Source organism: Capricornis sumatraensis, chromosome 1 (assembly GCF_032405125.1).
Source record: "Capricornis sumatraensis isolate serow.1 chromosome 1, serow.2, whole genome shotgun sequence".
Classification (NCBI taxonomy): Eukaryota; Metazoa; Chordata; class Mammalia; order Artiodactyla; family Bovidae; genus Capricornis; species Capricornis sumatraensis.
The window spans coordinates 234,074,824-234,099,230 of record NC_091069.1 but is presented as its reverse complement, the minus strand read 5'-3'; the positions used below and the strand labels follow the sequence as shown (position 1 = coordinate 234,099,230).

At 42.2% G+C, this 24,407-nt stretch overlaps 1 non-coding gene across 1 annotated transcript; it reads left to right on the top strand.

Annotated features, from left to right (window-relative positions):
* The first annotated feature begins 22,944 nt into the window (after positions 1-22,944).
* On the top strand, positions 22,945-23,016 carry TRNAW-CCA (transfer RNA tryptophan (anticodon CCA)). The gene has a single exon. It is a non-coding gene; the product is annotated as a tRNA-Trp (tRNA).
* The last annotated feature ends 1,391 nt before the right edge of the window (positions 23,017-24,407 follow it).

Here is a 24,407-nt window from a genome sequence, read left to right as displayed (position 1 = left end):
AAAAACACAGAGAGAGAACTTTCCCGTGATAAGCTCTGAGGCACAGCCTGGCTGGCTCACAGAACAAAGGATACAGTGAATACCAGAGGAGAGCTAGCCAGCTGCGGACTGGCCCCTACCCCAACCCCCCACCCCCCGCCCCCCGCCCCTGGCCAGAGGCAGAGAGGCAGGCGGGTGACAGCCAGAGCCGGAAGGTGAGGGGCAATCTTGGCCCCAGAGATGGCATTCTCCACCAAACTGTGAGCAGTTGCTAACCAAGTCTTCCTGGGATCCTGGATGGTTGACATCTGCCTGGAGGGTCACAGTCAGAGAACAGCTCACCAGAGGAGACACACAGCACACCTGAGATGGTGCTCTTGCACAGCACCCAGGAAACCAAGGGACTGGGACTGGGAAGGTGGTAAGATGTACCACCCAGCTGAAAGAGTGTGCTCACCAAGAACCTGGTCACCTGAGCTGCTCGGACCTGGGAAGGGCACAAAATGCACACCCAACCGAGTCTGTGGCTTTGTGGAGTACCCAAGAACCTGAACCTGAGCGGCTTATTCAGGTTCCCCTGAACCTGGGAAATGCATGCAACCCAGGGCCCACTTTAGACAGTTCCCCTGCAGAGCAACCTGGAGCCAGAGCAGTGTAGACTGGGAAAGCACACACACCATGAGTGGGGGCAAACCCAGTGTGGCCCAGACGCTGTGAGCACTCCCCACACACACCAGTGATATTTGTTTGCAGTGTCCCTCCCTCCCCACAGCACAGCTAAACAAGTGAGCCTAAATAAGTGACCACCTTTGCCCCCTCTGTCAGGGTGGAAGTTAGACACCAAAGAGACTTACAAACAGAAGAAGCCAAAATAAACAAAGAAGAGGGAACTGCTCTGAAAGTGATGGGTGCAACAGATTAAAACCCTGTAGTTAGCACTAACTACACTGGAAGAGGCCTATGGACCTTGAGAAGATGTATAAGCTGGAACAGGGAACTATCTGAAACTGAACTGACCCCACACTGCCCTCAACAGCTCCAGAGAAATTCCTAGATATATTTTACTATTATCATTTTGTAATTTTTTTAATTTTTTATTTTTAAGTCCTTTATTATTCCTTTAATTTTCATTTTAATAACCTACTGCTGCTGCTGCTAAGTTGCTTCAGTCGTGTCCAACTCTGTGCGACCCCATGGACTGCAGCTTACCAGGTTATAACCTACTATTACCTTGCAAAAGAAAAGATGCTATTTTTAAAGTAAATTTCATATATATACTCTTTATAATTTTTGTGATTTTGTTTTGCTTTTTTATTATTATATTTTTGAGAGTCTAACCTGAGCGACTTCACTTTCACTTTTCACTTTCATGCATTGGAGAAGGAAGTGGCAACCCACTCCAGTGTTCTTGCCTGGAGAATCCCAGGGACAGCGGAGCCTGGTGGGCTGCCATCTATGGGGTCGCACAGAGTCGGACACAACTGAAGCGACGTAGCAGCAGCAGCAACCTCTACTCTAGATTTTTAATTTTTGCTTTTTGGTTTTTGTTATCAATTTGGTACCTTTAAGAATCCAATCTTTAAAAAAAAAAAAAAAGAATCCAATCTTCAGTACCCATTTTTACTTAGGAGTATGATTACTGGCTTGATTACTCTCTCCCCCTTTTGACTCTCCTTTTCCTCCCCCAGGTCACCTCTATCTCCTCCCTCCCCCTTCTCTTCTCTACCCAACTCTGTGAATCTTTTTGGGTGTTCCACGCTGTGGAGAACACATAGGGAACTGATTACTGGCTAGATCTATCTCTCTCCTTTTGACTCCCCCTCTTCTCCTCCTGGTCACCTCTATCTCCTTCCTCCTTCTTCTCTTATCTATGTAACTCTGTGAGCCTCTCTGAGTGTTCCAGACTGTGGAGAGCACATAGGGAATTGATTACTGGTCAGACTGCTCTCTCCCCTTTGACTCCCCCTCTTCTCCTCCTGGTCACCTCTATCTCCCTCCTCCCTCTTCTCTTCTCCTTGTAACTCTGTGAACCTCTCTGGGTGTCCCTCACTGTGGAGAATCTTTTCACCATTAACCTAGATGTTTTATCATTGATGCTATATGGATGGAGAAGTCTTGAGACTACTGTAAGAATAAGACTGAAAGCCAGAGGCAGGAGGCTTAAATTCAAAACTTTAGAACTCCAGAAAACTCCTGACTCCAGGGAACATTAATCGACAAGAGCTCATCCAAAAGTCTCCATACCTACACTGAAACAAAGCTCCACCCAAGAGCCAACAAGTTTCAGAACAAGACATACCAAGCTAATTCTCCAACAACCCAGGAACAAAACCCTAAATATTAAAATACAGGTGGCTAAATGTCACACCAAACCCATAGACACCTCAAAACTCACTACTGGACACTTCATTGCACTCCAGAGAGAGGAGATCCAGCTCCACTCACCAGAACACTGACACAAGCTTCCCAAACCAGGAAACCTTGACAAGCCACCTGTCTAACCCCACCCACAGGGAGGACTCTCCACAATAAAGAGGAGCCACAAACTACCAGCATACAGAAAGGCCACCCCAAACACAGCAATCTAAACAAAATGAAAAGGCATAGAAATATTCAGCAAGTAAAAGAACATGATAAATGCCCACCAAACCAAACAAAAGAGGAGGAGATAGGGAGTCTACTTGAAAAAGAATTCAGAATAATGATAGTAAAAATGATCCAAATTCTTGAAAACTAAATGGAATTATAGACAAATAGTCTGGAGACAAGGATTGAAAAGATGCAAGAAATGTTTAACAAGGACCTAGAAGAAATTAAAAAGACTCAATAAATAATGAATAATGCAATAACTGAGCTCAAAAACACTCTGGAGGGAACCAACAATAGAATAAGAGGCAGAAGATAGGATAACTGAGGTGGAAGATAGAATGGTGGAAATAAATGAAACAGAGAGGAAAAAGAAAAAAGAATTAAAAGAAATGAGGACAACCTCAGAGACCTCTGGGACAATGTCAAACACCCCAACATTCGAACCATAGGAGTTCCAGAAGAAGAAGACAAAAAGAAAGACCATGAGAAAATACTTGAGGAGATAATAGTTGAAAACTTCCCTAAAATGGGGAAGGAAATAATCACCCAAGTCCAAGAAACCCAGAGAGTCCCAAACAGGATCAACCCAAGGCAAAACACCCCAAGATACATATTAATCAAATTAATGAAGATCAAACACAAAGAACAAATATTAAAAGAAGCAAGGGAAAAACAACAAATAACACACAAGGGGATTCCCATAAGGATAACAGCTGATCTTTCAACTGAAACTCTTCAGGCAAGGAGGGAATGGCAGGACATAAATAAAGTGATGAAAGAAAATAACCTACAACTCAGATTACTGTACCCAGCAAAGATCTCATTCAAATGTGAAGGAGAAATCAAAAGCTTCACAGACAAGCAAAAGCTGAAAGATTTCAGCACCACCAAACCAGCTCTTCAACAAATGCTAAAGGATCTTCTCTAGACAGGAAACACAGAAAAGGCTTATAAACTTGAACCCAAAACAACAAATTAAATGGCAATGGGATCATACTTATCAATCAGTTCAGTTCAGTTTAGTTGCTCAGTCTTGTCCGACTCTTTGCGACCCCATGAATCGCAGCACGCAATAATTACCTTAAATGTAAATGGGTTGAATGCCTCAACCAAAAGACAAAGCCTGGCTGAATGGATACAAAAACAAGACCCCTATATATATTGTCTACAAGAGACCCACCTCAAAACAAGGGACACATACAGACTGAAAGTGAAAGGCTGGAAAAAGATATTTCACACAAATAGAGATGAAAAGAAAGCAGGAGTAGCAATACTCATATCAGATAAAATAGACTTTAAAACAAAGGCTGTGGAAAGAGACAAAGAAGGACACTACATAATGATCAAATGATCAACCCAAGAAGAAGATATTCAATTATAAATATATATGCACCCAACATAGGAGCACCACAATATGTAAGACAAATGCTAGCAAGTATGAAAGGAGAAATTAACAATAACAAAATAATAGTGGGAAACTTCAATATCCCACTCACACCTATGGATAGATCAACTAAACAGAAAATTAGCAAGGAAACACAAACTTTAAATAATAGAATGGACCAGTTAGACCTAATTGATATCTATAGGACATTTCACCCCAAAACAATGAATTACACATTTTTCTCAAGTGCACATGGAGCCTTCTCCAGGATAGATTACATCCTGGGCCATAAATCTAGCTTTGGTAAATTTTTACAAAATGAAATCATTCCAAGCATCTTTTCTGATCACAATGTGGTAAGATTACATGTCAACTACAGGAAAAAAAAACTATTAAAAATACAAACATATGGAGGCTAAACAACATGCTTCTGAATAACCAACAAATCACAGAAGAAATCAAAAAAGAAATCAAAATATGCATAGAAATGAATGAAAACACAACAACCCAAAACCTATGGGATTCAGTAAAAGCAGAGATAAGGGGAAGATTCATAGCAATACAAGCTTACCTCAAGAAACAAGAGAAAAATCAAATAAATAATCTAACTGTACACCTAAAGCAACTAGAAAAAGAAATGAAGAACCCCAGGGTTAGTAGAAGGAAAGAAATCATAAAAATTAGGGCAGAAATATATGAAAAAGAAACAAAGGAGACCATAGCAAAAAGCAACAAAGCTAAAAGCTGGTTCTTTGAGCAGATAAATAAAATAGACAAACCATTATCCAGACTCATCAAGAAAAAAAAGGGAAAAGAATCAAATCAACAAAATTAGAAATGAAAATGGAGAAACCACAACAAACAACACAGAAATATAAAGGATCATAAGAGACTACTATTAGCAACTATATACCAATAAAATGGACAATTTGGAAGAAATGGACAAATTCTTAGAAAAATATAACTTTCCAAAACTGAACCAGGAAGAAATAGAAAATCTTAACAGACCCATCACAAGCATGGAAATCAAAACTGTAATCAGAAATCTTCCAACAAACAAAAGCCTAGGACCAGACGACTTCACAGCTGAATTCTACCAAAAATTTAGAGAAGAGCTAACACCTAGAGAAGAGCTAACATATTATCCTTCCAGAAAATTGCAGAGGAAGGTAAACTTCCAAACTCATTCTATAAGGCCACCATCACCCTAATACCAAAACAGGACAAAGATGCCACAAAAAATAGAAAACTACAGGCCAATATCACTGATGAACATAGATGCCAAACTCCTTAACAAAATTTTAGCAAACAGAATCCAACAACATATTAAAAAAATCATACATCATGACCAAGTGTGCTTTATCTCAGGGATGCAAGGATTCTTCAACATTCACAAATCAATCAATGTGATACACCACATTAACAAATTGAAAGATAAAAACCATATGATTATCTCAATAGATACAGAGAAAGCCTTTAACAAAATTCAACATCCATTTATGATAAAAACCCTCCAGAAAACAGGCATAGAAGGATACCTCAACATAATAAAAACCATATATGATAAACCCACAGCAAACATTATCCTCAATAGTGAAAACTTGAAAGCATTTCCCCTAAAGTCAGGAACAAGACAAGAGAAATTAAGGAAACAATTCCATTTACCATTGCAATGAAAAGACTAATGGCCAGGACATGGAAGCAACCTAGATGTCCATCGGCAGATGAATGAATAAGAAAGCTGTGGTACATATACACAATGGAATATTACTCAGCTATTAAAAAGAATGCATTTGAATCAATTCTAATGAGGTGGATGAAACCGGAGCCTATTATATAGTGAAGTAAGTCAGAAAGAGAAACACCAATACAGTATATTAATGCATATATATATGGAATTTAGAAAGATGGTAACAATGACGCTATATGCGAGATAGCAAAAGAGACACAGATTTAAAGAACAAACTTTTGGACTCTGTGGGAGAAGGCAAGGGTGGGATGATTTGAGAGAACAGCATTGAAACATGTATATTATCATATGTGAAACAGATCACCAGTCCAGGTTTGATACATGAAATAGGGTGCTCAGGGCTGGTGCACTGTGATGACCCTGAAGGATGAGATGGGGAGGGAGGTGGGAGGAGGGTTCAGGATGGGGAGCACATGTGTACCCATGGTTGATTCATATCAATGTATGGCAAAACCACTACAATATTGTAATTAGCCTCCAATTAAAATAAATAAATTTAGAAAAAAAAAAAAAAAGAATACTGGAGTGGGTTGCCATACTCTCCTCCAGGAGATCTTCCCGACCCAAGGATCAAACCCAAGTCTCTTATGTGTCCTGCATTGGCAGGCAGTTTATTTTCCACTAGTGCCACCGGAAAGCCCCCCTTGAAGTTATATAAGACCAAATTAGAGCAGCACTTACTATAGAAAGAACATTGTTAGAATTTCATTCAAAAAGGGGAGAAGAAAGCATTCATATGAGCCATGAGTTCAAATCCCAGGTCTACCACTTATTATGAGCAAAACCATTTCACTTCTCTGAGCTTTGTTTTTAACATTCATAAAATGGAAATACTACCTTACAACTGTGAGGGGAATAAAAGATCAGTTGTATCAAGAGAACTATAATGAGGGTTAAGAGTTAGGGTGGTGTTAGGAAACCAGCATGTGACCTACAGCTACACCTGCGCTTATATCTACCCACAGCTCTCACCTCCACCAGCTCCGCTGCCTCTGCAGGAAAGACTGGCTTCTTCCTTTCGGTTCAAAACATGAGGGAATGCACACAGTCCCTCTACTGCATCCCAGGCAGGACTACTCCTTGCTCTCTTTTCCTCTTTCCTACAAACCCCAGGACGTTGGCTGCCTCCCCTCGCTGCTCTTCCACTGCCAGCCCTAGCCCCTGTGTTAGGCACTTGATATATATCCTCTCTAAACCTCACAACCCCTGCAAAGTAGGTACTATTACCATAGTCTTTCATATAGTCAACTAGCATTCACTTAGTACTGACTATGCGTCAGACACCACGCCAGGCACTGAGGCCATGGGGATTAACAACACAGACCTCTTTGAGTTTAAATTTTATAAACAAGGGGGCTGAGGCTCAGTAAAGTTAAGTGACTCACTCTCTGTCACATCACTGAAGGTGGAACCCAGGCTGCCCGACTCCGCTGCTTCTCGGCTCCTCCTTCCTCCCAGGCCCAAACTCAAATCAAGACTCTGTGCTTCTCTCCAGGAGGAAAAGGTGGTTCAAAAAGAAAATAAATGATGAATTTCAGCAAGAGTAAATATAAAGACATATACTCAGGTCTACAGAAATAAAATAAGGCAGCCAACCGTTCTGAAGGAAAAATGTCAATCTGGAAAGGAGCTGACTGTCCACTAACTTAAGGTGAAGAAGAGCATGAGGAGGATGGATACCATGCGGAAGAAGGTACACAGTCCAACTTCTGACAAAAAAATTACCTTCCTCATCTCCAGGTTAGTCAGACCACATGTGGAGCCCCAAGCCACGTCTTAAGATGGGCTCTGACCAACAGTGACCCATGAGAAACAGCTGAAAGTTCAGGAGACAAACAATGAAAAATACAAAAAGATAATGAACCACTGCTATGCACAACACAGGTGAATCTCACAGACGTCATGATCAATGAAGGACCAGAAGCAAACCATTACCTGACATATGATCCCTTTCATATAAAATTTAAGAACAGATGGCAATAAAGGTAAGAAAGGTGGTGGCAGCCTTTGGGGTGGGTAATGGTGGAAGAGTATGGGAGAGAGGCTTCAGGGAGCTGGATGGCCCTTGAAAACAATTCATCGAATATATTTGAATCAGTCCTAATGAGGTGGATGAAACTGGAACCTATGATACAGAGTGAAGTAAGCCAGAAAGAAAAACATCAATACAGTATACTAACGCATATATATGGAATTTAGAAAGATGGTAACGATAACCCTATATGCAAGACCGCAAAAGAGACACAGATATATAGAACAGTCTTTTGGACTCTGTGGGAGAGGGCAAGGGTGGGATGATTTGGGAGGATGGCAGTGCGTGGGGAACACATGTACACCTGTGGCGGACTCATGTCAATATATGGCAAAATCACTACAATATTGTAAAGTAATTAGCCTCTAATTAAAATGAATAAATTTATTAAAAAAAGAAAACAATTCATCGAGCTATATACTAAATATTGTTCACTTTACTGTATGTTATCATTCAATATAAAAAGTTCATGAAAAAAATAGAAGGTGGTAAAGGTGTTGTCAGACAAATAAAAATGTGATAATTCCTTCCCAACAGAGCCTCACAAAAATATTTCCAAACAATGTACTTTAGGAAACAGGAAAATGATTCTAGAAGGAAGGTCTGATATGCTGGAAGAGATGGTGAGTCAAGAAATTAGGAAATATATGGGTAAATCTAAACAAGTGTCAATTATATAAAAGAATAACATAATAATACAAAATGGATTTAAAATACCAAACAAAATTAGAAGTAAGAGAAATTAATGTGATTAATGTTAGAATAAACTAAGATTTAAAAGGAAAGATAAATAATTAATTTTTGGCTTTGCAATGTTAAGTAATAAAGTAAGTAAACCACTGATAACAAGGATCTGTGCTTCTCTTGGGCTTCCCCAGTGGTTCAGCAGTAAAGAATACGCCTGGTGATGCAAGAGACACAGGAGACTCGGGTTCAATCCCTGGGTCAAGAAGATCCCCTGAAGGAGGGTATGGCAACCCACTCCAGTATTCTTGCCTGGAGAATCCCATGGACAGAGGAACCTGGCCGTGTACAATCCATAGGGTCACAAAGAGTCAGACACAACTGAAGCAAGTGGGCATCCATGCTTCAGTTACACAGTCAACCCTCCCTTTCCATGGATGCAAAATCCAAAAATATAAAGGCTGACGTAAGAGACTTGGGATTCATGGATTTTGTTCCAGGATAGGTGTCCTGAAACCAATCCTTTGCAGATACCAAGGGATGACTGTATAACCAAAATTGGTCAAGAGCTGTTAGCAGAAGGCAGATGCTGCTCAAACCAGAGCCTGTCTATAAAAGAGGAGCCAGATCCTATCGAAGTCTGCACAACAGTTTTGTTAAAACACAAAATTTAACTGAGTAAATTTGAAGATCTAATTGGGTTTACTAAATGACTCATGAATCAGGCAATGTCTCATCTGGCAAACAAATTGATGCTCCAAGGAGATACATATAACAGGCTTTTGGAACAAGGAAGTCATCAGTAAAAAAAAAAAAAAAGAAAACATGAAAGTTCACTGGAGGAAAGTAAAAGTTCAGGTGAAAATAGCTTCTCATTGACTGAGCTGCAGTGTTTTTCATTGGCTGCACTTGTTGCTGGGCAAGAAAGAAGTCTTCCTTCCTCCTATTGGACAAGATCTTGATCTGGATGAAGATTGGTCCATTATATTGATGACATCACATTAATTGGACACAGAGACTAGGAAGTGACAACCACTCTGAATATCCTGGAAATAAGCATTCATACCAGGAAGTGGGGAACTGTAACAAAGGTTGGGAGACCTGCTTAGCCAGTGAAGTTTTCAGGGGTCCATGGTCTGGGATACGCCAAACATCCTCTTCAAAATAAAGGACAAGTTACTGTAACTTGTGCCACCTGTTACTAAGCAAGAAACACAACACAAAGTAGTTGCACTTCCTGCTTGGGAGTGCAAAATACAACTCTTCCCATTGAGATCAGTAAGTGACATCTTCCTGTTGCGGTAAGTGAAATCTTCCTGTTTGGAATAATTGACAATGAGTCAGTGATGGGGCATGAGAGCTCTCTCTACAGACCATCCCAACTCCAAGTTTTATTAATTTTCACGAAGTATAGTAGCATATCTCCCAATTCTTCCCCCAAAGGGACTTCCAGCCATTTATCAAAGTAGCTGTACACTGGAGCAAGGGAAATACTCAGAACTTTACTGTGCAATACAAGTTGTGAGGTATACAAGTATGCAAGTTGTGAGGTGATACTGAGACCAGGGCCCCCAACTGGCAGGCAGAATGACAAAGATTACTGCCATTCTCTAAGACTGAAAGGTATACACATCCCCTTTTAATTCACTGATATAATCCCTGCAAAACCAGATGGATGATAAAGGGTGATGGTAGACTAATATAAACGTAGCTACAGGCAGCCACATTTGCAGCTTCAATGCCAGCTACAGTATCTTTATTAGAACAGATGAACACAGCCTACAGATGAACACATCTACTGATCTGGCCTCAACAAGATGATCAAATTTCCTCCCATTCACCTGGAATGGACAGCAGTGCGCATTTACAGTCTTGTTCCTCAGCTGTATTAACTCTCCTGCTCTGTCACAATATAACCTAAAGGGATCTTGATCTGGATGAAGATTGGTCCATTATATTGATGACATCACATTAATTGGACACAGAGACTAGGAAGTGACAAGCACTCTGAATATCCTGGAAATAAGCATTCATACCAGGAAGTGGGGAACTGTAACAAAGGTTGGGAGACCTGCTTAGCCAGTGAAGTTTTCAGGGGTCCACGGTCTGGAATACGCCAAACATCCTCTTCAAAATAAAGGACAAGTTACTGTAACTTGTGCCACCTGTTACTAAGAAAGAAACACAACGCTTGTTTTGGGTTTTGGAGATAGCATCTATTGTACTGGGAACACTGCCTGAACCCCTTGCAGGTAACATGGAAGGCTGCCCGTGCTGAGAGGGTCAAGAGCAAGAAGGAACTCTGCAGTGGATTCAGACTGCAGTACAAGCTTGGGCATATGGTCTGGCAGATCCAACGAAGCTGGAGCATCTGCGGCAGTTAAGGACGCCCATGGAGTCTATGACAAGACCATGAATGAGAGCTGCAGCCCAGACCCCTCAGGTTCTGGAGCCAAGCCATGCTGTCTACAGCAGATAACTATGTGCCATTCAAAAAACAGCTCTGGCTCAGTACCGGTCCCTGCGGGAACCTGAATGTCTGACCACAGGACATCATAACCTGGGGCGATTGTCAGACCCACCAAACATAAACTGCGACAGGCACGATTGCAATCTGTCATCCAATGAAAATAATACATTTGAAATCAGGCTTAAGCAGGTATGGAGAAAACAAGAAAATTGTACGAACAGGTGGTCCAGGTCCCATACCCTACCTCTCTTGCACAGATGCCTTACCCTCAGCCCAAGTCAGTGGCCTCTTAGGGATTTCTCTACAACCAGTTAACAGGAGGAAAAAAATAAAAGCCCGATTATAGGTCAGCACAACATGTTGGTGTAAACTAAAAACGGACTGCTACTACACAGAATGGCCCTGAAAAAGAGTGGTAAGGGAAAAGCCCCCCAGTGGGCAGTGTTTAAAGTACAATCAGGGGGCTTCCCTGGTGGCTCAGTGGTAAAGAACCTGCCTGCCTTCCCTGACCCAGGAAGATCTCACATGCCACAGAGCAACTAAGCCCAAGCGCCACAACTATTGAGCCTGTGCTGTAGAACCCACAAGCTGCAACTCCTGAAGCCTCACCCTAGAGCCTGTGCTTCACAACAGGAGAAGCCCCTGCAATGAGAAGCCCATGCAGTGCTACTAGAGAGTAGCCCTCCCTCGCCGCAGCTAGAAAAAAGCTGGCACAGCGGTAAAGATTCAGCACAGCCAATGAATGAATAAATGAGATTATTTCTTTTTAAATTAAGTACAATCAATCAATCATCTGCTTCGTGTGGGAGAAGAGATAGCCTGAGCTAAGGATACACAAAGACTTCCAGATAATGACAAATGGTTTGGCTGCTTGGTTAAGGACAAGAGTCTGTTTCGCCAGTCCTGTGTAAGTTCTGGTGGCTCTATGGTGGGGTTAATGGTGACCTCCTCCAAGAGGGCTTATGCCACACCCAGGTCTGCTGCACCCAAAGCCCCTGCCCCTGCGGCAGGCTACTGCTGACCCATACCTCCACAGGAGGAGACGCTCAAATACTCTACGGCAGGTCTGACTCAGTCTCTGTGGGGTCTCCTGGTGTGCACAAGGTTTTATTTGAGCCCTCTGAGCTTCTTTGGCAGATATGGGGTTTGCTTCTAAACACAATTTCGTCCCTCCTACCATCTTGCTAGGGCTTCTCCTTTGCCCTTGGATATAGGGTATCCTTTTTCAGTGGGATCCAACATTTTCTTGTTGATGGGTGTTCAGCAGTGAGTTGTAATTTTGGAATTCTCGCAGGAGAAAGAGAGCACACGTCCTTCTACTCCACCATCTGGATATTCCATAGGGTCTCAAAGAGTCAGACTTTGAGTGACTTTCACTTTCAGTTTCATTACCAGACAGTAAAGAATCTGTCTGGTATGCAAGAGACCAGGTTCAATCCCTGGGTCAGGAAGATTCCCTGGAGTAAGTAATGGCAACCCACTCCAGTATTCTTGTCTGGAAAATTCCCTGGATAGAGTAGCCTGGAAGGCTTCAGTCCATGGGGTTGCAAAGAGTCGGACATGACTGAGGGACTAACAGACACACTGTTATCAGGAGGGTGCAGGCTAATCATGGGTCTTCTGGCTAGCTTCTTAAGAGTCTTTCTCTGTTAGAACACACTATTGTATTTACAGGTTAAATGATATGATGCCTGGGGATTATTTTCAAATACTCAAAAAAAATTTTTTAAGTAGAAGAGATGGTACAAGACTGGTAGGAAACTGATGATTGTTGAATTTGGGTGATGAGTCAGAGGATTCATTATAACATTCTCTCTATTTTTGTGTATGCTCTGTAATAAAGAGTTAAACATATTATCACCTTAATAGTTGCAGAAAAACCTCATTTGATACATTCATCACCCATTCATAATTGGTTTCTTAACAAACTAGCAATAGAAAGGAATTTCTTTAAGCCTGCCTATCAAAACCTACAACAAACACTGTAGTTAATAATGAAACAAACATTTTGGGACTTCCCTGGGAGTCCAGTGGCTAAGACTGTACTCGCAATGTAGGGCTCTCCGGTTCGATATCTGTTCATGGAACTAGATCCCACAGGCCGCAATTAGAGTTTGAATGCCACAACTAAAAAAGATCCTGTATGCTGAAACTAAGACCCAGCATGACTAATTAAAGAAATATTTTGTGGAAAATAATGAAACAAGTATTTTTTAAAAATCAGAAATAAAATAAGAATACTCTTACTATTACCATATCTCAGTAACATCGAACCAGAGAACCTGATCAATACAGTAATTCACGAAAAAGAAACTGAGATATAAGAAATGGAAAGGAACAAATAACAGCTAAATGCCACAATTCTCTACCTAGAAAAACCCAAAATGATAATAAACAAATTATTAGAATAATTCTCAGACTGTCTAAGTTTAGCAAGGGAATGGTAAAGAAAACTAATGGTGTTTACCCTCGGTGGGGAGAGAGAGGTTTCAACAGGATAGAACACAGGTGACTTTCAGAATCATTGGTAATGTTCTTAAGATAAATGGTAGAGACAAGGCTGTTTATTTTATTATTCTACATAACCTCGTATGCGTGTGGTTTTGTTTGAAAAAATATATAATAAAAATTACAAGTAAATAAAAAATAATGTCTTCACGATTGCTGGAATTTCTAAAGCATAAAATATATCTGTCAGGGTGTTGTAGAGATTATTCTTGCTTTAGGAAAATTACAGTAACTTGCTCTTTTTATTTGTTTATTTATCTGGCTGTGCCAGGCTTAGTTGGCAGCATGCAGGATCTACAGTCTTCATTGCAGCATTTGGATCTTTAGTGGCAACATGTGGGATCTAGCTCTGACCAGGAATCAAACCCAGAGCCCCTGCCCTGGGAGAGTGGAGTCTTAGCCACTGAACCATGAGGAGAGTAACTTGCTCTTGAATGTCCATTGCCATTTTCAAATTTTCTCTAATAGTCATCATATCACTCGATTAATGCCATGTGGCACTGTAAACTTAGGGTTGCCCGTGCAAACAGTTCAGAAATAGCCAAAATAAAACCAAAGACCACAAAAGTAGTAATTAGTTTTTTTAAAAAATTATTGTACACCATCAAAAAGACAGTTTGTGAACTGGGAGCGCTCAAACCCCACCTGGAATGAGGCTCTGGGAGTACACTGTCAAAAAACAGCTCATATAGTCAGAAGGCAGTATCTCTGCAATAACTGGTAATTAGGCTAAATTAACGACTAAACTGGTTTTGTCTCCTCAGGGGAACTGCAAGACTGGTCTCCATTTTCTTCTGATTTTAACCGAAAATATGTACCAAAATTCTGGAAATAAAAAAAAAGTTTTAATGTACACAACTATTTTGAAACACTGCATGGATCAACACTGTGAAGGACAATAAAAAAACATTCGTCTGTAGGCTGCGATGGCCTCTGTCTAGACGCATGGTCTTGGACGTAGCCTTGAAAAAGTAGGGTCATTCCCTTTTTGATGGGGCCTGAGTTCTCCAGTACACCCACAGCTCCCCACTCTTCTCACACTCTGCCATCTTCCTTCTTCTACATTTCCCTGCCTGGCCCAGTAGGTAGCTAAGTTTGTAAACCCATCATCTTCCAGAAATACAGGCATTTGTGGGAATCTACCTGTATTTCTCCGAATTCACCGCCAGAGGGCAGGCATAGAAAATAAGAGGCGAAATCCATAGCTTTTGCTACTACTAGTACTTTTAGGGAAAGGAATCTAATTTTCACCATGAAAATGTTACATGTTTATCTGAATTGAGAATTATTCTGCAAACAAAAGGTATGAGGCTGGGAATGTTCATGTCTCGCTAGAGCTGATAAAAATGAGTGAGTGGTCACAATTTGATTGTAGTCTCTCAATACAAACGCTGCTCTGAGGATCACAGCTCGGCTCTTTGCAAGCGTCTCAGAACAACCAGAAATGTGGCTGATTTCAGAAATTCTTACAAATGAGTGAATGTTTCGGTAAGCTTCATTCACACTTTTCTGCTGAACACTTCTGTTGAAAATCTCTCCAGATCTTCTCTCCTCAGATAGGAAATGAGGAGTGACTCTATACAGGGTAAGAAGGGGACAAGCCACCCTCTGTCACAGTCAGAAAGTACACCGTGTATGGTGTGCTGGTAAATGCTTAGCAACCAGTTCTCAAAGCATGGCTGATTCATGCTGGTGTATGGCAGAAACCAACACAATATTGTAAAGCAATTATCCTCCAATTAAAAATAAAGGAAAACAAAAAGGGGGAACTTCCCTAGTAGTCCAGTGGCTAAGCTTCTGTGTTCCCAATGCAGGGGGCTCAGGTTCGACCCCTGCTGAGGGAACTAGATCTCAGTCTTAGTTGCAACTAAGAGTGCCAGTGCTGAAACTAAAAGAAACTGCATGTCACAATGAAGATCGAAGATCCCACATATGACAACGAAGGCCCATAAATAAATAGGCATTAAATAAATAAATAAATAGGCATTAAAATAGGCATTAAATAGGCATTAAAACAAAATAATAAATAGGCATTAAAACAAAATAATAATAAGCTCCAAACTGTTTCATGGCATTTGCCATTTCCATGATGTGAATACTCCTACCGTAGCCAGCTTCAAGCTACCAACATTGGGACACTGAACGCAGAGTTGGAGACAGATACTGCAATGGGCTCTGAGCTGCCAGAAGTCAGCTTCTCCACCCCACTGATTCCCACCCACCCTTCACCACCATTTCAAAGTTAAATCAGCTGCGGAAGCAAGCCCATCCTAATATTTGGAGGGTTTAGGATGAGGATACAAATGGAGGCCCACAGATTATATGTCTAAATATTTAAGCTATAAGTCAAACTAATAAACTGTTCATTAAAATATTGCCTATCCTGCTGCCATGACAAATATGCCTTCATAATTACTGAATCAGGTTTAAATTTAGGGTTCTATGCCTGACACAGGCACAGAGAAAAAGCAATTTTGGGACTTCCCCGGTGGTCCAATGGCCAAGACTCCATGCTCCCACTGCAGGCGGCCCAGGGTTGATCCCTGATCAGGGAACCAGATTCCACATGCCGTAACTAAGAGTTCACATGCCACAAGGAATATCGAAGACCCAGCATGCCGCAACTAAGACCTGGTGCAGCCAAGTAAATAAATATTTTTTAAAAAAGAAGAAGCCATACCTGGCCCTCTATCTCAGGCCCAGCCCCTGCTCCTGCTCACCCTCAGCACACACAGCCCTAGTTCATGCGTCCAAGCTCCACTGCATCCTGGGCAAACAGCGGACCCTAAGCCATCCCTTGGCCCAAGTATGAGCACACTGGCAGTGTGGTCTCTGTACAGGAGAATGGGCCCTGGGTAAAGTGGTCTTGAGGTCACTCCGGCAGGGAGTTACAGGGCCCCAAGTACCTGAAGCATGGAAGTGAGTCTCTAAGTGGGCATGTCTCCACTGCCATGTAGATTCTTCATCCCATGTGGAGGGCAAGACCAGATCAGGGCCAAAGCAGGCCTTTTCCAGTAGGAGGCTCGGAGCAGGGTGCCATCTCTGAGAGTGATTACTGCAGAGAAGTCCCTCCAGCCACCCAGATCTTCTGACGATCTTCAGTATTTAATCTTCCGACCTTGGCAAGGCTCTTGAAATTTCAATCACTCAGGTAGAGCGCTTGAGTACAAAAAATTGGCTGGGACTGAGCCGTATGGTAAAGGAATAAAAAGATCTTTCTGACCCAATACTCCCCAAAGGATAGTTCATTACACTGAGCCTTCACTTACAGTTTAGGGTTAGGGTCAGCAAACCAGGACCTGAGGGCCTATCCTGCCTGCCTGTTTTTGTATGGCCCTTGAGTTTAGAGTGGATTTTACATTCTGAAAGAGTTAAGAAAAAATCCAAAGAAGAATATTTCATGACATAGGAAAAATATGATATTCTACTTTGTGTCCATAAATAAACTTTTATGGGAACATCGCCCCGCCCTTTTGTTTACACGTTGTCTGTGGCTATTTTCACTCTACAACAGCGGAATTGAAGCCTTGCATCAGAGACTATGACCACATGACCCAAATTGTTTACTTTGATCCTTTACAAAAACGTCACCAACCCCTGTTTTGTTTGTTTGTTTGTTTGGGCCATACCACGCAGCACGCAGAACTTCCCTGCCCAGGGATTGAACCCAGGCCCTCTACATTGGAAGGGTGGAGTCTTTACCACTGGACCACCACAGAAGTCCTGTGAAGCCCCGCTTCAGAGTTAAGTTTCTACATTTCTCCAGAGAAGATGGGTGAGATGGAGAGTTAAGGGATGTGAAGCCCTGAGAAGGAAGGGCAAGAAGGGGACAAGCAAAAGGAAGACCGGAAGTTCTGGCTGGGCAAACTGCAGAAACTTGCCCTCTCTCTGCAGAAAAGAGAAGTTATACAAAGGCAGTAAGGGCCTGCATGGGGGACACTGAAGAACAAAGAGGAAGGAGAAGTGGGTATCTTACCCTCTAACTTCATCAGCATTGAGGCCAGACTTTGCCTTGTTTTTTTTCCCATTAATCTCATTTATAAGCTTTGCTTAACTGGAACGTTAAATCTTAACGGCATTTCCTTGTCTGTGTGATAATCTTTGTTGTTGAAAATGGGACTGGGGGCTCATCATTAAAACATCTAGAGAAGCTCTGTCCCCTAGACATAAATGGAAGCCAGGTAATGATCTATGCGGAAAAGAATCTGAAAAAAATATATATGTGTATAATTGAATCACTTCGCTGTACTAACACAATATCACAAATCAGCTATACTTCAATTAAAAACAAACAAATAAGAAGGGCAGACAAACTTTAAAATAATAATAATAACATAAGCAGGAATATAATCTTTAATTTTCTAGTAGCCTCATTTTAAAAAGTAAAATGAACTGGTAATATTAATAAACTCCCTTACTTGATGCAATGTATCTACCATATTATCAATTCAACATATAATCATGTAAAATTATTAATGAATTATCAAATATTCTCAACACACTGAAGTACTTTCTAATAACTGAGTCAAGTTTCAGCTTTTCAAGGTACACTGAAATTGAATAAAATTGAAACTCAGTTCCTCGGGTGCACTAGTCTCATTTTAAGTGCTTAATGGTCACAGATGGCTAGTAACACTGTACTCAATAGTGTAACTCTACACAAATCCCTAACACCGAACTGCCGTATTATCCTCTGTGATTGGTTTCTATCAACTCCGGGCAACATTAAATATTTACAGAGCACTTATTCTCTCCTTTTAAGCTTTCTGGATGACAGGAAATTGACATGGGTAATTTCTCTGTGTTGATTGCCTTCTTTGCTCTTCTGGCGCTGCAAAATCATCCAGGCTCATCTCAAATTATCCCTGCAGCCTCATCTTGCTAAAGATCATTTTGGCCAGGTCATCCCCTCTTTTACAACCCTCAGTGACTTTCAGAGAATAAAATCCTTACTGTGGTTTCAAGGCCATTTTTTTTTCCCTCAAGCCTCAATCCCTGATGCTCTCCGCCCTTGCTCACCTGTACTCTAGTTACATGGAGTTCTGACAGTTTCTAGGACATGCCCAGTTATTTCAACCTCAGGGCCTTTGCAAGGCTGGCTCTGTCACCCTTCATCTTTCATGTCATGTCACCTCCACAGAAAGGATTCCTTGAACTCTGCACCCCAAAGAGCTTCCTGTCCTAAAGTTACTTGTCTTGTTACCGCTGGCCCACTTCACCTCAGTGCTTGGTGTTGTCTCTGTTACGTTTGCTTTAAAGTGTATATTAACATATGGTCAATTCTTTTTATTTTTTGCATTTTAAATAAGATTTAAATCAATACAAATGCAACAATTATAAATGCAGACTGACAAAGGAAAGTTGAATTGGGCATCAAAACTGACAGGGTTACCACTGTGACATGCTTTCCAACCCTTAAACAACCCTCGCAGAGTTCCAAGCAAAACTGAGTCCTTTGTTCTTTGATTAACACATTAGTTGCACCCCTGGAAAATTCAGTGTTAGCTAAAATTGAACAGAAAATACTTTTGCATTTACATATAAAACAGGATTAGGTTTTAGGCTCAGAGCATTATAAACAAGTTTTTCACCTACTTGAAGGTCAGGTGGGGTGCTTGAGAGTCACATGCCACCTGCAATAGTTTTTCACTGAGCTTGGCAGTATGTTTAGCGTCCCTGACCTAATGCTGACCTTGCCAGAAGATTCCCCAATCACTGTGTCCATCAGATGTGTCCACATTTGATTGAGATTTCCAAAGCATTTCAATTTCTAAAACCCATTTGTTTTAGATTTCTAGAACATTTCCTGGGCTGGTGAGGGGCATTGTTTTCTAAGAAGCCATGACGTAAGCCTGAGACCCATAGGTAGGGTAAGCAAAGAGACCATGGGATAGGGCCTTTTGTGTGTACTCACCGCACCTCACCATAACAACTACTGCAATATTAGAAGTGGGCTCTAACTGCTGGGAAGGCATTCTGCTATCAGGAAGGTAACAGAGCACCCACGGCTCCCTCTGCTAACTCCGACTCTCTCAGCTCGACACCGTTCTGCAGACCTGTTTCCAGGATACAGGTGAGCAAGACAAATGTCTGCCCAAGCAGAGGCAGCTGTGCTTGTGAAGTCATATTAGGGGAACACCTCCTCCAGACACCCCACAGGCACTGCCTCCTTTGTCGCCACCTTGCAAGGAGGCAGGAGGAGCACAAGAGGCAGACTGGGGGTAACTTCCAGAGCACAACACGCCTTAACAGGCCAACAAGCTGCATATCCAGCGGTCAGCCCCACCTCTCTGTCACCAAGCCCTCAGACCTGAGCAAGTTCCCCAGAGATTAGAAAAGTGCTCTTGGCTTCCTGAGGATTCCACCAGTTGAAAGTGTCTTTCCTTGGGGACAGGATGCTCCCAGCCCAATATCTGTTTAAAAACTGTGACCTGACCTTCCTACACTTTTGGTAGGACCGTGAATTGGTATGAAGTTCCTTAAAAAACTAAAAATAGAGCTACCATATGATCCACTCTTGGGCGTATATCTGGAGAAAACCATAATTTTAAAAAGATACATGCACCCCAATGTTCATAGCGGCACTATTTACGATAGCCAAGACATGGAAGCAACCTAACTGTCCATTAACAGATGAATGGATAAAGAAGATGTGGTATATACATGCAATGGAATACTCAAATCAGCCATGGGGAAAAAAAAAAAAAGAAATAATGCCACTTGCAGGAACGTAGATGGACCTAGAGATTATCATTCTAAGTGAAGAAAGTCAGACAGAGAAAGACAAATATCACATGATGTCACTCATATGTGAAATCTAATTTTTTAAGTGATATAAATAAACTTTATTTACAAGACAGAGTCACAGATTTTGAAAACAGACTTGACAAAGAAGAAAGTGGCAGGAAGGGACAAATTAGGAGGTTGGGATTAAAATACGTGCACTATTATACTCAAAATAGACAATCAACAAGGACCTACTGCATAGCACAGGGAATTCTACTCAATATTCTGTAACAACCTATATGGGAAGGAAATCTGAAAAAAGAATAAACATATGTATGTGTTTAACTGAATCACTACGCTCTACACCTGAAACTAATACAACATTGTAAATCAACTATACTCCAATAAATTTTTTTTAAGTGTGACCTGATTCACTTAAACAGTCATATTGTCTCCCCAGTGAGCCTTTTCAGGGAAGGCTTTCAGCTTTATAAAGCGCCTACTCTGTGCCAGACATTGTCACAGGTGCTCCACACATGTCACCTCATGCAACCTTCCCAGTACACCACACACAGCAGGCATTAAGATCGCTGTTCAAAGATGAGGAACCTGAAGCTGAGACAGGCCAGGCAACTTGCCCAGTATCACACAACTCTTAAGCAGCCTGCCCGCCTATCCACAAGTAGACTACCTGACCCTAACAACTTCACGATGGCTTGAGCGGTGAAGGTGTGACCTGTGTGAGGACTTTGAGGACAGGAGTCTCCTTGACCAGGAGGAGGAATCAGCCAGTCTAGGACAGAGGTGCAGTCTGGGGTCTGGCTCAGGTGCCCGTCAGAGAAACACAGATGATACCTTCCCCCAGGAGGTTTGTGACCCTTGAAAGAATGGATATTGGCACAGAGTAGAGGCTCGTTCCCATGCCTTCCCTGCTCCGCAGTCCGGATGCAACTGTGCTCTGTTGTCCACGGACAGGTGTTTTCAGCCTTTGCCCACAGTTGGTGCCTCTGACAATCAGTCAGGCACCCAGCAGGAGACAGACAGAACACTCAAACCTTTTAACCAGAGAGAATTTGCAAACGCACTAAAAGGCAAAGATAAGACAACCATCAAGAAGTTATAAGCTACTCAAGTACCAGCCATGCTGAGAAGCCCTTTCCACCATCAGACCTGAAGGACAAAAGAAGGGGACAGAATTACTGGAGTCTAGTAAAAGCTGGGACTACAGAGAAAGGTCTGCCCACCAGGAACTGCATCTGTACATCCTTGGTACCCAAACTTTACAAAGTATCAAAACAGCCTTGGAGGGCTTGTTTAAATACAGATTGGACTTCACTGGTGGTTCAGTGGCTAGGACTCTGGGATCCCAATGCAGCAGGCCCGGGTTCGATCCCTGCTCAGGGAATTAGATCTCACATGCTGCAACTTAGAGTTTGAATGACACAACTAAAGGATCCTGAGGGCCACAGCTAAGACCTGGTGCAGCCAAATAAATAAAAATAAAATTGTTTAAAAATATGGATTGCTATGCCCCCCAGGAGTTTGAAGTTGGACTAAGAACCTTCATTTCTAACAAGTCCTAGGTGATGGAGATGCTTCTGGTATGCTGCCCATTTTTTGAGACCCACTGCCTCAGAGGAGAAGGCAATGGCACCCCACTCCAGTACACTTGCCTGGAAAACACCATGGATGGAGGAGCCTGGTGGGCTGCAGTCCATGGGGTCGCTAAGAGTGGGGCACGACTGAGCGACTTCCCTTTCACTTTTCACTTTCAAGCACTGAAGAAGGAAATGGAAACCCACTCCAGTGTTCTTGCCTGGAGAATCCCAAGGACAGGGGAGCCTGGTGGGCTGCCGTCTATGGGGTCACACAGGGTCAGACACGACTGAAGTGACTTAGCAGCAGCAGCAGCCTGAGGGGAACAGAACCACAGTGAGGAAGTATAAATACCCTGACCTCTCTCTTCTTCCATCTTCCAGTCCCTGGCAGGTGGTTTTCATTGGCTGGACCCAACCCAATGCCAGAGGGTACAGGCTGCAGATAATCTGCTGCTAGGACACAGAACAGGAAGGAGAATGGATCTGAGAGGCAAAGAACAAGAAATAATCATAAATTCCCCATTCCTCCCTCTGTTCCTTCACTTCTGCCAGCCCATTAATCAGAGGACCCCATTCTTATTCAAACAGTTTTCTACCCTATGGCTTCTCTGACCATCATTCCTGAGTGCTAGAATACATTACATTTTCCTCAAAGGCTTAAAGAAAATTATGATTCTCTCAACTCAATTAAATAAATGATCTGTCATGTCTTATTTCCCTGCAGTAATTTTGTGCATTTCCTGTGCGGAGAAGTGTTGAGATTCATATCTGGAATAAAGCTGTCATTCTCTACCCCTTTTATTTCAGCTTTCCTCAGCTGTTTCTAGGAGGCCTGTTTTCTGATTAATACATTTTTTTTTTTTTTTAGAATTTAAGGATTTCTTTTCTTACCTAAGAAAACAATAATAAAACCGTATTTCTTGAACTTTCTCACAATGTCTCTTCTTATATCCCCTGCTCCTGATTTTGAAGAGTAAAAACAATTTTTTTAGCAGTGAAGCTAAACCTGAAGATTTGTATGAAGAGTTCAGGAGGAAGAAAATCTGTTTAGTTAAAGTCCACTTAATGTTTGTGAATGAAAACACTAACTATTGTTAGCAGTTCTACAAAAACACCGACTCCCGAGCTATCCCTGAGACTGAGAACATTTATACACAGCAACTCCCATAATGCGAGTAGGATTGATAAGATGAGAAATCAGAGGACTTCCTTGTGGTCCGGACTTCCCTGGTGGCTCAGAGGTTAAAGCGTCTGCCTCCAATGCGGGAGACCCGGGTTCGATCCCTGGGTTGGGAAGATCCCCTGGAGAAGGAAATGGCAATCCACACCAGTATTCTTGCCTGGAGAATCCCATGGATGGAGAAGCCTAGTAGGTTACTAGTCCACGGGGTCGCAAAGAGTCGGACAAGACTGAGCAACTTCACCTTCACCTTCCTTGGTGGTCTAGTGGTTGACTTCAAGCTTACACTGCTCCGGGCATGGGTTCGATCCCTGGTCAGTGAACTAAGATCCCACATGCCACTCAGCACAGCCAAAGAATAGGAAAAAAAAATTTTTTTTAAGTTTTTAAAAAGAAGAGAAATCAGTTTGATCAGTGGTCTGGACCAGGAGCCTGGGAGAGCTGAAACTTGCCACAGTGTGACTCAAAGGCAGCATATCTCTGGCAGAGACCTTCTGTAATATATACTCAGATATATTCTGATTCCCTGAAGACATTCTCCCCCACCAAATTCTGCCTCTCAGCCACCCATCAGAGTTCCCCACAGTTCTGCCTTCCTTTCTCACTGAGTAACTGTCTTCTTTGCCTACAAAGTGGAACAAGTTTATCTTTTGTACCAACTCTATCCACTGATAGTGGTGGCCTGTAGTGCTGTGTGGAGAATTGTGGTGCTTACCTTCCAGAAGGGCTTCCCTGATAGCTCAGTTGATAAAGAATCTGCCTGCAATGCAGAAGACCCCGGTTTGGCTCCTGGGTTGGGAAGATCTGGAGAAAGGATAGGCTACCCACTCCAGTATTCTTGGACTTACCTTGTGGTTCAGCTGGTAAAGAATCCACCTGCAATATGGAAGACTTGGGTTGGATCCCTGGATTGGGACGATCCCACTCCAATATTCTGGCCTAGAGAATTCCATGCACTGTATAGTCCATGGGGTCGCAGAGTAGGACATGACTGAGCAACTTTCACTTTCATCTTCTAGTAAAATAAGTCGACAAATGAAGGAACAAGATAATTTTAAATTGTGGTAAAGAAAGAAATTCTAACATGAGAGTATCGGGTAGAGTCAATTTTATTTTCTTTCCTTCTTTCTTCCTTTCTTTCTCTCTTCCCTTCTGGCTGCACTGGGTCTTCACTGCTGCATGTAGGCTTTCTCTAGTTGCAGTGAGTAGGGGTTAGTCTCTAGTTGTGGTGCACAGGCTTCTCATTTCAGTGGCTTCTCTTGTTTTAGAGCAAGGGGTCCAGGCCCACAAATTTCAGTAGTTGCAGTACATGGTCTCAGTTGTTGCAGCTCATGGTCTCCAGTTCAGTTCAGTCACTCGGTCGTGTCCGACTCTTTGAGACCCCATGAATCGCAGCACGCCAGGCCTCCCTGTCCATCACCAACTCCCAGAGTTCACTCAGACTCACATCCATTGAGTTAGTGATGCCATCCAGCCATCTCATCCTCGGTCGTCCCCTTCTCCTACT